Raw genomic sequence first — 12,003 nt, forward strand, 5'->3', positions numbered from 1 at the left:
TCAGGTAAATAATCTGAAGGATATTTTTAGATAACTAATACAGATTCATTTCTGAAAACATTAAAATTCATTTTTAATTTTTGAAAAAAATTTAAAAATTGCATACACATATGTAAATAAATAAATAGAATAGGAACTTCATCAACAAGCAATAAATAATTTCGTATTCTTTTTGGACATGTATCAATTTCAATTTTTTTCAGCATAATTTTCAAAATATTATTGATACTTCTATGGTCATTGGGAAAACATTCTTCAACAACGAATGTCAGAGTTAAAGGTTTAAACAGTAATCTGCTTAAAAAATAGCATTTTTAGAACATGTTATTAAAACTTAGGTTTCTTTTTCTTACGAAGCTAACTTATTGTGATTGTAGTTATAATCATTTCAGATAGAAAGAATAGGGTTATTGTTTCATTTGTTGTTGTAGTTCAAAACCTTAACATATATATTAGTCCTTTAACCATGTCTGACTTTTTTTTCTGTCATTTAACTTCATTGAAAAATAGTTGTGGACTTCCCTGGTGGCGCAGTGGTTAAGAATCCACCTGCCAATGCAGGAGACATGGGTTCGATCCCTGGTCCAGGAAGATCCCACATGCCACAGAGCAACTAAGCCTGTGAGCCACAACTACTGAAGCCCATGTGCCCTAGAGCCCACACGCTGCAACTACTGAAGCCCACGCGCCTAGATCCTGTGCTCCGCAACAGAGAAGCAACCACAATGAGAAGCCCTCTCACCACAACGAAGAGTAGCGCCAGCTTACTGCAACTAGAGAGAGCCTGTGCACAGCAATGAAGACCCAATGCAGCCAAAAAGAAAAAAAATAGTTGCAAATTTTCCATTGTATAGATGTGTCAACATTTATTGCACTAATCCCCTATTTTAACATTTAGGTTTTTTGCAGTTTTCTCTATTAAAATCAACATGCAATGAACAACTTGATGAGATAACTGTCCTGGACATTCTTGATTACTAATGAAGATAAATTCAACAGAATGAAAAGAGCTTTGGCATATTGTAATTTTCTTCCAAAAAGTCTGTACCAATTTACCCTCCCAACAGTGGTGTTTAGGGGTGTCTCTTTCCCTATCCCTTTGCTAACACTGGTTAATAGTATTAAAAATTAAACAACGACAAAAATAAACATTAACTTAAGCCAGCTCTTTCACTTAGAAGAAAATCATATGGGAAATTTTTAGGTTGGTCTGCTTCTGGCTAACTAAGAAGAAAATTTCAGAGTGGGTATTCCCCCAAGCTAGGGGAATGGGGAACATGATGGAGTAGACTCTAGGACAGGGAGAGAATCCACGGTCTCTGTTTGGACTGAAATGGAAAGACTCCGTGGGGTCAACATGGAGAGTTTAGACATCACCAGAGACAATGGCCTCAGCACTAAGGACAAGTCCTCTTTTCAACAACAACTACTAACTCGCAGTGGAAAAATTAAAATTTCCACTAGTGTCCTCCCATCAAATATCAAATAAAGACAATGACAGCTAAAGGAGAGGGGACAGATGAGTTGTTAGACAGATTGGTTTGTCAGCCAAATGTCAGCAACTGTATATCCCAAACCCTCTATGTTTAAGGGTCACTCTTTTCCTTTACTCCTCAAATAGCAAGACGTCCATTCCCATGCCACGTACTGTAAAAAATGCCAAGGTTACACCATCTGTCCGAGAATTCTTAGGGGACTGTAGTTTTCCTTTCATTTACTCTTTTTATGGTTTGGCCTTTGTCTCACTGGCTGCAGTTTCTGTCATGGTTCTGTGATACTTCACCCCATTTATCTGTCCAGAATGACACAAAAATTAGGCTTTTACAGGAAGCTTAGTGTAAAAGGAGAATTAAAGTACATCTCAATATAGGAAATGGGCTAATGTTAATACTAATTTTCACTGACCTAAATACTTACCCATGAATCTTCACCATAATTTTTTCACTGAGTGTGATCAGGTGACATACTGAGATAGACCTTGAGAGATATGTAACAGCAGAAATTTGACAAAGTGGCATTTCAGTCAGAGGTGTTTCAGGCACAAGAGGACATGGCATGACAGGAGAGGATGGCTACATGATAGTAGCCATGCTTGTAGGCAGTGGTAGAGATGAGGCTGGAAAATTGGCAAAGAAAGCACATAGAAAACTATTTGTGCCATGTTAAGTATTTGGAAGGCATACTGAAGATGATGGGGATTTACTGGAAGGTTTCCAGCAGGGTATGACATGATTAGATTCTTGCATTAAAAATTGCCCTCTACAGGTAGTACAGAAGATGCTACCATCAGAATCTAACCAGAAGTAAGATGATTCATAAGGAAGCTGTTGCCATAGCCCCAGCAAGAAATAATAAAACCCTAAACTAGAAATGTAATGGCAGGGATGTGGAGAACAATTTGAGAGGTATTTGAGAGGATGAATTGATGAACCCTGATCCCGTCATAAAGAACTATGAGGCATTATAAAAAAAACTGTTGTTTAAAATTTCAGCTCAATGCCTTTAGAAATAGCTAGCAATCTGCAAGTTCCTTGTGTAAGACAGATTTTTGCATTTAAAAACATTTATTTAGAAAAATGATCAAGAAAGTAGGCTCTTCTTCCTTAGATGTCTGTCGATATGTAGGATGAAGTTTGAGAGAATCAAAATCATTCCTTCTGGCTTTTTTTTTTTTTTTTTTTGTAGTTTGTGCCCTTTAAACTAAATCCAGATCTAACAATTTCAGGCTATTATTGTAAGAGGGAAAACATAAAAGCATTTTGCCAAAGCCACCCAAACTACACATCTTTTAGGAGGTCTACCCCTAAACAGGCAAGAGAGAGAAAACTCGGAGAGCAATGCTTTCAAGATGAGAGACAAGAAGCAGATCAAACATTTTGGGTTGAGGTTAGCGCTGTCCGCTCCTTCAAATACTTGACTTGCATTAGAAAGATCTGTAGTACAGACTGCAAGGCGCAACCGGGTTCTAAATTTGGAACCCTAGTAGGAAATTATTAGAGTTCTGTGATTAATTTATGCAAAAGTAGAATCATACCAACTCAGAGCCCGGGCTGGAAACTGAGTCCCTTTGTAAGCCTTGGGAGTTTCTAACGTTAGTTTGCAAGTTATCCAATCCCTCCTACAGTGAGTGAATTTGTAGACCTGAGTCAGACATCACCTTCACATAGACCTTGCCTAGGGATTGGTTCTTTTCTTCAGCTGGTATGTGGTTTCCTGCCCTTTATTTAATGTTTCCAAGGTATGTTTCCAAATGGATGAGACATAATTTCCTGAGCCTGAATGTGAACAAAATTGCAACTGTATTAACTAGTCCTAAGGGCTTCCAGCTCACGGCCTTAAACAGTTATCATCTTGATCTCGGCTCTCATTGTAATAAATGAGCAACCGTGATGAGCAACGTGAGAACATTGATGCATTTTGGCTGTCCCTTGAATCCCAGTGTAAATCTATCATTAGAGCTCATAGATTGCAGGCTTTTGATGCAGGGATGAGAACACACAAAAGCTTCTAACAACTACTGGAAAAGTGAAACAGTGGCTCCCAGCCATGGTTCTCTTGCATGTCTGCCATGGTAATGTGTTCCACATTGATCTTTCAGTTCTTACGCTCTGAGGGGTATTTGAAGTGTTCCAGAAAGAACATCTTACTCCCCAACTCTTATCAGAATTTTATATTATATGCATGTACTCTGAGGACAATCTTCTATATTTATTTAGCACACACATATCTTAAGGAGTTGTTCAAAATTTTTTCTTTAATAACTTTAGATGAAGTATGCTCTGTAAAATGTCAAATCACACACAAAAAAGAACAGAGATGCGAAGGCTCTCTCTCTGTCCACCAAGTAAGGACACAGCAAGAAGGCAGCCATCTGTAAGCCAAGAGGAGTTTTCTTACTAGGAACTGAATTAGTCAGCACCTTGAATTGGACTTCTCAAATACCAGAACTATGAGAAAATAAAGATTCTGTTGTTTAAGAAATTTTTTTTTTCTTTTACAAAGCTTTTATGTTCACTTTAAGTGTTTTTCCGTTTCCCATCATAGGAATTTTCTTTCAAACTGTTAAACGGGTTTTAGTATCTGGTCTCTTGTAAGACACATTAATAGAGTTTTACTGAAAAGAAACACTATAATTAGATTGCCATATAAACTTCATTAGCTAAACCACTCCATACTCTTTTGAAACAAGATGATATTGTTGTTATAATAGTATTTTTATAGATACATACACAAAGGCAAAGGGGCCACATTAGCCCATGCTACCATATATCTGGTTTTACCAAACGACCTGGTCTGGTGTCTGAGACATGAGGAAAGCTTAGAATGGCGGCAGCCATGTTCAAACCCCCCTCCTTCTCCTTTCCTTCCCTTCCCTTTCATTCTTCTCTCTTCCCCTCTCCTTCCAGGTTCTTGAACATTCCACTCAGGCTAGGAAACTAGATAGTGAGGGTACTACTAAAAGTACTCAAGTAATTGCTATCATTCTCAACCACTGATGTGGAAAGCTTTCTGCAACGCCTTAGCCCTGCTTCACGGCTGCCCAACAGGTTCATAGAACAGTTTCTCTGTTTGCATCTGCTGAAGAAACACTGATTCCTTCACACCTTGAAATTCTGTTTCTCAATAATTCAAGTTAAAAAGTCAAACTCGTGGGAATTCCCTGGCGGTCCAGTGGTTAAGACTCTGCACTTCCAATGCAGGGGACGCAGGTTCCATTCCTGGTTGTGGAACTAAGATCCCACATGCCGCGCGGTGTGGCCAAAAAAAAAAAAAAAAAAAAAATTTTTTTTAAGTCAAACTAGTAAAAATAAAACTAATAAATACTAATTCAGAGACACCCCCTGTGTTAAATAGGTGCTGAAGAAATGTGATGAACCAGATACATCTCCTCATCTTGATGTTCCTCAGCAAACATATATACTATCTGTATGATGCACCCACAGATTTTCAGGATGGAATCATGAAAGGGATGAGTACCCAGTGGGCACCCAGTGGTTGGGAGATACTAGTTCACTCTCCCGGTAGTTGTTTTGAGCTTTTGTGTGTTCTTGTTCCAGCATCAAAGGCTGAAATCTCTGAGCTCTAATGACAGATTTACTCTGGGATTCAAAGAGCCTCAATGTCCCTGCTCCAACTTCTAAGGAAGCAGCAGCATTGCTAGTTCATTTGAATACAGGGTAGAAAACAGAACTGGAAAAAGCAGGACGGCCTTAGATACCTGCATAACACCTGCATGTGAAACAGCACAGGGTATTTTAAAGAGAAACAAATAGGCTGGAAAGAGGGCAGGTGGTGGGGGGTGGGGGGAGGTTGACTGATTTGACTGATTAACAAAAGCAGTTTGGGGACACTTTGGGAGAGCATGGCACCCTGAGGGAGATAGATAAATAAAAAGAATTTTTAAGATCTGTTGCTGTGCATTGTGCATTATAATCCTCCATCTGGCAACTTTAAGGGGCCACAGTAGAAATTTTAATTATTTGCAACGGTAGGATTTTATTTCCTCCGCTGACACCACTGTACTGAGGATTGCTCGCGGGGTGTCACGATTTTATGGGATTTGTCCTGGCTTCAACACTGCCTGTGAATTGTTTGCTAATTACTTTGAGTAGCTCTGTTTATTTCTTCTAAATAAATTTAAATCACTCAAGTGTTATACTTCTTTTCTAACTTCTAACACTGTGCCAGGAACATTTTAGTTTTCCATGATGTCTTACCCACCATTCTTTCCCCATTTTTTTTCGGTGGCTTTATCTCACTTGTCTTTTGAGAATGATTCTTTTCCCCACTCAGTGTTGCCTTGGTGGGAATATAAATCAAGATGCCTTGCCACATCAGTTTCTTCCCACCATCACAGCCGAGGCAGGCTCGTGGCCTGCCCTGGTGACCAAGATGGCCTTAGCATTTCCTTTCCCTTACAGCATTTTCCTTATAAAGCTTGTACAGCTTTGAGATGGAAGTCTTTCTTAAAGCCTCTTGCCAGTTTTACAACACAAGACAGTCTTTCTTAAGGATCTGGGAACCATCCCTTTGAAAGGTAATCATCAAGAAAGATAGAATCTTCATCTTCCAGTCTCTATGGAAAGATGGGACCCTACCTTTGGTGGGAGCTTTGCCCCAAGTTGTAAAATTACCTCCTGTCATGAAGGTACGAGAAAGTTTACTATCCTTTTGTGTAAAGCCAATTAGTAAGCACAGGTGGCCTACAATCTATTCCTCACCCCACCTCTTAAAGACCCTACTCCCCTTTGTTTCAGCAGAGTTGAGTTCAGAGTTCTCTCCTCTCTCCCCTCTTGCAAATAGCCTTGAATAAAGTCTTCCTTGTCTGTTTCGTTTTGCACTGTGTAATTTTTACTGTGTCATAGGCTCATCAGATACTTTGTTTCTCCTGGGAATTTGGATCCTGAATAGAATAATACAAGGACATAAATCATGTAGAAATGAGATAACCTAATGACGGCAACTTGAAGACACACCCTTTGGTTCTTTCTCCCTAGACCTCTGGATTGACCCGCATTCATTCCCCTTTCAATCATGTGAGTTGCCCCATATCTTCCAATGTGTTCCCTTCTTGCTGTCCAGAAACTGTTTAGAAAATATGCCCACTGATGGAGGTGGGTCACCTGTATTAATCCCCACAAAACCTCTCGTAGGTAAGGAGTATGGGCCTAATATTAAAGACGAAGGAATTTAGGGTTCTTCAAAGTTTATTATTTTTGTAAAGGTCACCAGTTAGTAAAAGCAGAATTCTGAAAACATACTCTTTCCAGAAATGATCACTGAATTAAAACTCACAAAAATGGACCCCATAAGATTTCAAAGAACATTCATCTCAAGTGTAGAGTTTTGCTTTGTTTTGTTTAATAAATGTCTCCCTTCTGTCCACCCCACACTCCCTAATAATGACTTTGTCAAAGTTAATATCTATCAAGACACCTCTTATTCTGTCAGTGGGTCACATTTTCTTTCCCTAAAAGTTCTAATATAAGCGGAAATCCTTGAGGGAGAGGGAGAGATTTAGCTCTGATGAGTCATGCATTGGTCAATATCAATTTTTGTTTATATTTGAATGGAAGGAAATTATGACTCAACTCCATACTTGCCCCCAATTTCTACAAGCTCATCTCCTTCCAAACTCATCTTCATCACCTCCTAATTAAGAACCTTCACTGTTTTCCTTTTCCTGTAAAGAAGGAAGATGCTTTCAAGTTCCTTTATGATACAGTTCCATATTCCATGTTAAACTGGACTATGATTCTAAAAGACATGGCCTCTATTCTGTCAGATGGCTCTCTTCCTTTCCCCTGCTTGCCTTCCCTCACATACCATGTTCTGTCTCTCATTCACTCTTTTCACTTTGCTAATTCTATTCCTTTTATCTGAAAGTCCATTTCAATGCTATGTTGCATTAAGGTTCCCAGCAATTAGATCATCCTTTATAGATCTATTTCTTTCTTGAACTTTAATTGTATTCCTGGTCAGCACAATTTATCCATCAATTTTTCTCTAATTGTTGAAAGTTCATTAATCTTGTCTCTTTAAGAACTGTGCCATAGTATGGTATCCTCATGGTGAGCTGATGAATAAGAAGACAGATAAGAAGTTCTTAATCAATGGTCATTTTTTAGACAGAACTAGGTAATGAGCTATAAAGAAGGTATTAAATGAATGAATTTTACCTCCTTCACTTAAAAAGAATAAAGGATATCTAAAAATGCTATAAACTACAATATGCTTTTGAGAAGTTTTTTCATATCTAACAGGATGACAAACTAAACAAGAGAATTCTTTCACAGGTTAAAGACTCCTGAATTCTCTGATGCTAATAACATCTTTGTGACAAACCTGGGTAGTAGTGATTATTAACTCAGTTTTGCCATCCAAGCAACTGAAGACACTTAAGTAACTTACCCAAGATCAAGTAGGTGATATAGAATTGGAAACTAAATGCAAGTCTGTTACATAATACCTCCATATTCTTGCTTCTACCTGTGGTAGGCAGAATATTGGATCCCCTCAAAATGCCCGTGCCCTAATTCCCAGGACATGTAAATATGTTATGTTATATGGTAAAGGGCAATTAAGATAGCAAATAAAATTAAGTTTGCTAATCAGCTGACCTTCAACTAGGGAATTTATTCTGGATTATCCAGGCAGGCCCAATATAATCACAAAGGTCCTTAAATAGTGGAAGAGGAAAACAGAAGAGTCAGTGTCACAGTGATGCATTCTGAGAAAGACTCCACTGGCCATTTCTGGCTTTACAGATGGAAGGGGGGCCATGGGACAAGGAATCAGGGCAACTCCTAGAAGCTGGAAAAAGCAAGAAAATGGATTTTTCCCTGGAACCTCCTGCCATACCTTAATTTTAGCCCAGTGAGACTCATTTTGGACTTCTGATCGCCAGAACTATAAAATAATAAATTTATGTTATTTTAAGCAACTAAATTTGTGGTAATCTGTTAAAGCAGCAATAGGAAATTAATACACTACCCAAACTAATATTTTAAATATTCCAATGGTTTAAGACTTAACTAATCGCAAAGGTACATGAGCTTGATCCCAAAAGATTCTGAAGCTATAATTTAACTGAAGGGAGGTTAATTTTAGGATGTTTATTGTCTCTCTTGGAAAGAAATTCACCTTATGTTAGAGAGTACTTCACTTCTTCCAGAATATTAGGAGACTGAGGCAAAGCGACATACCATCCTGAAGCAACGACAACATTTGAAGCATCTACTGCAGGTTCACACCAGTAAACTTGCTTTCACTGAACAGTATCAGTCCCTAAACTTAGTAGTCCCTTCCAGTTAGAGACAGGAATATCTTTTAATTCAGTACACATTGTCTTCCAGAAAGCTGCTAAAGTCACCAATTCATGGCTAATATAATGGGGGAAGATATATAGATATATATATAGATATATATAGATATATATGTCTATATATATATATAGATATATATATAGATATATATATATATGTCTATATATATATATATATATATATATATGAAGAGATTCTGAGCTATACAGTATTTACATAGACCAGGCTATGTGTCTCATGCAAGTAAAAATATGCATCTGTCAGCTTATAGACCTCCCAGTATACCCCAAGTTATAACAGTTACATAGCAACCCTAAATCATTTAATTTATTAATGCAGTAAGTACTCATTGAACACTCACTATGTGCTAAACATTATTTAGGTGATTGGGATACATCAGAGATTCACTGTATTTCCTAGATAATTGTTTTTCTTGAGAATTTTTAAAATGTTCTTGTTTGAACTTAACTCCTAACATATACAGTATTTCAGGTTCTGTAATCCTGACACCCTAAATTCTATCCCACTCGTTACACTGAACGCCTGACACGGTGATTAAGAAAATGAGTTGTAAAGTCAGACAAATTTGGGTTTTGGACACTATCACCTACTAGCTGAGACACTGAGCAAGGTGCTAAAAATAAGTTTTAATTTTATTTTCTGTAAAATGGGAATAATAATCTTTATCCCATAAAATTGCAAGTTTTATGTACATTGCACCTATCAAGTATTCAATAATGATCATTACTGCTATTATAGTTGTTATGTTGTTATTTGCCTACTACTATAGGCCTGAGAAACAAAAGACATAAATCCTGACTAAGATACAGAGGTAATTCTGCCATGATACTGACCTCGCTGATTTGTACCTTATTTGTACCTACAATTATAACATGCCAATTGATTTTGAATGAGTCTTACTAGTTTGTTTTTCCCTAAATCTAAGTGTTCTGATCATCCCATTCACTGAAAAGAGTGTCTACCAGCAAATGGCAGTTGGGAAGAGCATACATCTCCTTAGAGACATTCAGCAGGAAAGTTGTTTCTACCCATCAAAGACTCATAACAGTAACACCTAACCTTGCCCTAGGGTCAAGACCAAGTTTTCACAAATCCAGGGAGAGATCACCAGCTTTGCAACAAATAACAACAGAATGGAACATAATTTGGTCAGCCAGGCTGTTTTCTATAGGTTAAAATTAAAAAGCTGCAGCAATTTTAAGGAGAATGTTCTGAGATCATCTTTCCAAGCAACTGGAAAGAGAAAATTTAAGTACCTGACATCTAAATGTCATTAATTAATGTAATTAATAAAATAAAATTAATATAATTATGTATCTGATACCTAAATCAACACTTCTATGTAACTATTATCTATGTAGTCTCATTTCTGTGTTTTCCCCCTACTGATTTCCAAAGAATATTTTTTGTGATATTGAAATAAAGCCATCCTGTGTCCATGTACACATTTTTTATTGGGCAAATGATTATTAGAAGTGTTTCATTTTCACTGGCAAGTTTTAGTACACCTTTTTTTTTTTGACATTTTAGAAATTAGTCACAGGAATACGAACATATTTATCATCCTTTGGCTGGGATAACAGCTCCTCATTGGGACCCAATACATAGCCTCTAATGTTTATTTGATCAATCAACAACGAAATTGGGATCCAAAGGTCAACAAAAGTACAGGCAAGAATCCATGAGTGTGTTGCTCTGCCTTGGAACCAGCCATTTAGCCTTGATGCACACACTTCCCCGCTGAAAGCAGGCGCTTTGCACATAAGACACACACTGTGTTGATCTGAGAAAGCCTGAGCCAAAATCCCAGTTGACGAAGCACACCTGCAGTGGCTCAGCCTTTCAACACATCTCCTCCTGACACTAACCAGGTAGGGAAATGGGTGGGGTGGGCTGGGGTGGGAGGTGAGCCTCCAGCCCCATGAGTATATCTCCACCTTAGCAGCATGGGAGTGATTTCACACAAATCCACCCAGCATTTTGGAGTAAATCACTTCCATCTCCCGCACTACCACTATCAAGCCAAAAATGTGGTCTTTGACGTTGTGCACATATATTGAAGACACTGATATTTTCAAACAAAAGTTCCTGAGTAAGAGGTATAAGACTGACAGAAGAGTGTTTTCATTCAAAATCAAAGCCATTCTTTCTTTTCCTCTGTAAATAAAGGAGGTTTTCTATTTGTACTGTCCAGCAGAACTTTCTGCAATGATGGAAATGTTCCATAGCTGAGCTGTTCATTACAGTAGCCACTAGCCATGGGTGACTACCAAAGATGTCTAATGGGCCTGAAGAACTGAACCTTAAATTCATTTAAATTTAAATAGTCATATATTGTTAGTGGCGACTGCATTAAATAGAGTAGCTCTAGATATTGATGAGCGCATTTCACATTTTGAAATTTGGCATTAATGAGAATTAACCAAATCAACACTCTGGCAAAACAAAACAAAAACTGATATAAGGAAACAGAGGGGCAAAATCATTTCAGCTATTATTTCAGTGCAAAATGTAAGTGCTTCTTAAGTGCAAACGATTACTCAGGCAACCGTAAATATTTTCTTCTGATCAATTGTCTACAGTATTTTGATCAACTGGAAGATACTAGATACCATGGGCTTCCAGTTTTCAAATGATGCTACCCCAGTAAAATACAGTTCTCACAAAAATACCCTCTAACAGTAAAACTAGCAAGAATCACAAAATCATGGATTTTGTGTGCTCAGCTGTTTCAAACTGATGGGAACAAGAAGCCTTCTTCTCACTATTCTACTTGAAATAACACTCCATCAAAATGATGTAAGAAGTTTTTTCTGTTTATTCCCTTCAAAATAACACCCTAAATAACAAGAAAAGAAAGAAAAGAGACAGACGCCACCATCAAAGAAAATGAGGCTGTTAGTAATCCTTACCCTAAGAATATAAAGACGGAAAATACATAATGGAGAGCTTGCAAGTCCATCCAACATTCCTGCAGGGAGGGTGGGGAAAGCAAGGGGAGGCAAAGTAGAATTTTGCTTACTTACCCCTAAAGAATTCCAGAAAGTCTCAGGAATTAGAGGCCGCAGGTATCACCGAGATCAGGAGTCAAGTTTGAGATGGTGAAGCAGTGGGACTAAAAGCATGACCAGTTATGCCATGCAGTTACAGACTTCTC

The sequence above is a fragment of the Mesoplodon bidens genome (genome assembly GCF_964165515.1).
Source record: "Mesoplodon bidens genome assembly, chromosome: 16".
Lineage (NCBI taxonomy): Eukaryota > Metazoa > Chordata > Mammalia > Artiodactyla > Ziphiidae > Mesoplodon > Mesoplodon bidens.